At 37.6% G+C, this 2,660-nt stretch overlaps 1 protein-coding gene across 1 annotated transcript in view; it reads right to left on the bottom strand.

The window, feature by feature from the left end:
- The window catches only part of LOC102830970 (olfactory receptor 7G3-like), an 80,466-nt gene that overhangs the window by 1,178 nt on the left and 76,628 nt on the right, over positions 1 to 2,660 (bottom strand). The window lies entirely within an intron of this gene.

The raw sequence follows: 2,660 nt of genomic DNA, 5'->3' as shown, positions 1-2,660 counted from the left end.
TTTCACTTCCACTCTCACATATTTCCTATCTTTGCCTAAGTATCTACTCTTTTTCCTCATTTGTCAACCAACATACACTTAATATGACATAGTACCTAATTTTATCAAACAACTTTCTGAAATCTGTACATTAGTAGGAAATAAAAATCATATGATATTAAATGTGTTTTAGAGCTGTGATTATCAAACTGCTTTGTATCAGAGTCAGTTAGAGGGTTATCTAAAAAGGAGGCTCGTTGGCAATACACTTAGAGTATAAGATTTAAAAGACTGGGCATTGTTGTTGTTGTTGTTAAGTGTCATTGGGTTGATTCTGACTCCTAGCTATGCTGTACAGGGTTTCTGAGGAGCAGCTGGTGATGCATCTCAGAAAGTCAGCCATTAAAAAACTGTGGAGAACAACTAAACGCTGATACACTTGGAGTTTCCATGAGCTTGAATTGATTCAATGACAACCAATTTAGTTTTTAATTGGCTCAGCAGATACTATGTTGTTGTTCATAGTCTTTGAGTTGGTTCTGACTAAAAGACACTTAAAAAGCTCTTTAGTTGTTAAATTAAAGGTTTTAAATTTTTCAGAAGCTGAAAGTCTCACTTGCTTCTGGGGTGTGGCTGGCAGACTTGAATCTTGGGCCTTGTGGGTTCTTTCCAGTTTGTATAGTAACAAATATAATAAGTACCACAAAGTTCTACAGACAGATCATAACTAAGTCTGAGCATTGTCATACATAGTTCTCTGCTTTTGATTGTCTGGATCATGATGAACACTTAATTGTGCTCATGAGGAACCTGTACACAGACCAAGAAGCAGTTGTTCAAACAGAAGAAGGGAACATATAAATTTTAAAATTAAGAAAGGTATGTGCCAGTGTTGTATTATTTCATCATACTTACTCAATTTGTATTGAGCCCTGCTGTGACTCTCTGGGCTATACGTCAGACTACAAAGTCGTTTGAACTGATAGGTCGGTGGTTCAAACTCACCAACTGCTTCTTGGAAACCCTATACAGGGCTGCTATGGGTCAAAATCAACTTGATGGCAATTAACAACAACAAAAACAATTCAATCTGTATGCTGAGCAAATAATCAAATATGATGGATTATACGAAAAAAAAATATACCATCAAGATGGGAGAAAGACTCATTAACAAGCTGCAACATGCAGATGATACAATTTTGCATGCTGAAAGTTAAGAGGACTTAAAATACTTACTGATGAAGATCAAAGACCACAGTCTTCAGTATGAGTTGCACCTCAATGTAAAAAAAAAAAAAAAAAAAAAATCCTCACCACTGGACTAATAAATAACATAAGATAAATGGGGAAATGATTGACGTTGTCAAAGACTTCAATTTGCTTGGACCAGCTATCAACACTCATGGAGGCAGCCATCAAGAAATCAAATGTTGTATTACATGAGGAAAATCTGCTACACAAGACCTCTTCAAAGTGTTCAAGAGCAAAGATGTCAGTTTGAGAACTAAGGTGTGCCTGACCCAAGTCATGCTATTTTCAGTTATCTCATATGCATGTGAAAGGTGAACAATGAATAAAGACCATAGGTGAAATGATGCATTGAGTTTTGGTGTTGGAGAAGAATATGAAGAGTATCATGAACCACCAAAACAAAAACAAAAAACGAATCTGTGTTGGAAGAAGTACAACTGCAATGAACCTCAAGAGCAAGGATGACCAGACTTTGTCTCTCATACTTTGGACACATTATTAGAAGGGGGTAGTTCTTAGAGAAGGACAATTATGTCCTTGGTAAAGTGGAGTGTCCGTGAAAAAAAGGAAGACACACAGCATGACGGGTTGGCTCAGTGGTAGCAAAAATGGGCTCAAGCATAATGATTGTCAGGTGAGTGCTGACCAGGCTGTGTCTCTTTCTGTTGTGTATAAGGTTGCTATGAGTTGGTACCAATTTAATGGAACCTAATAACAACAACAACAACAACAGTGTGAACTTATTTTTTCCTCTTGAGTTCTGTGAGTAACGACTCATTGTTGTTTTTGTTAGGTGTTTTCAAATTGGTTCTAATGCATAGCAACCATCACTCCTCTTTCAGTATGTTGTACTGTGGTAACGTGTGTTGCTGTTGTCCTGGAAACTATGCTATTGGTATTTAAAATATGAGCAAGTTACACGTATGGTGTACAGGTTTTAGCTGAGCTTCCAGACTAAGATGAAAGTATTAGCGGCAGACTAATTCTGATCGTTTAGCCACTGAAAACGATATGAATAGCAGTGGAACACTGTCAGATAGCACAGTATTCAATATTGAATTCATTATTGAATATTGAAACATGATGAAAAGAACCAAAATTTTGTCAGATATGTTGTTGTTTTTGTTGTTAGGTGCCATCGAATCAGTACCGACTCATAGCGACCTTATGTACAACATAACGAAACACTATGCGGTCCTGTGCCAACTTCACAATTGTTGCCACACTTGATCCCATTGATGTTGCTACTTTGCCAATCCATCTCGTTGGGAGTCTTCCTTTTTTTCTCTGACCCTCCACCTTACCAAACATGATATATTTCTCCAGTGACATAGTCACATATTGTTGTTGTTGTTGTCAGGTGCCATCGAGTCAGAACCGACTCATAGCGACCCCATGCACAGCAGAACGAAACAATGCTCGATCCTGGG

The sequence above is a fragment of the Chrysochloris asiatica genome, unplaced genomic scaffold, assembly GCF_000296735.1.
Source record: "Chrysochloris asiatica unplaced genomic scaffold, ChrAsi1.0 scaffold00502, whole genome shotgun sequence".
NCBI lineage: Eukaryota > Metazoa > Chordata > Mammalia > Afrosoricida > Chrysochloridae > Chrysochloris > Chrysochloris asiatica.
This window is presented reverse-complemented; position numbering and strand designations above follow the sequence as displayed.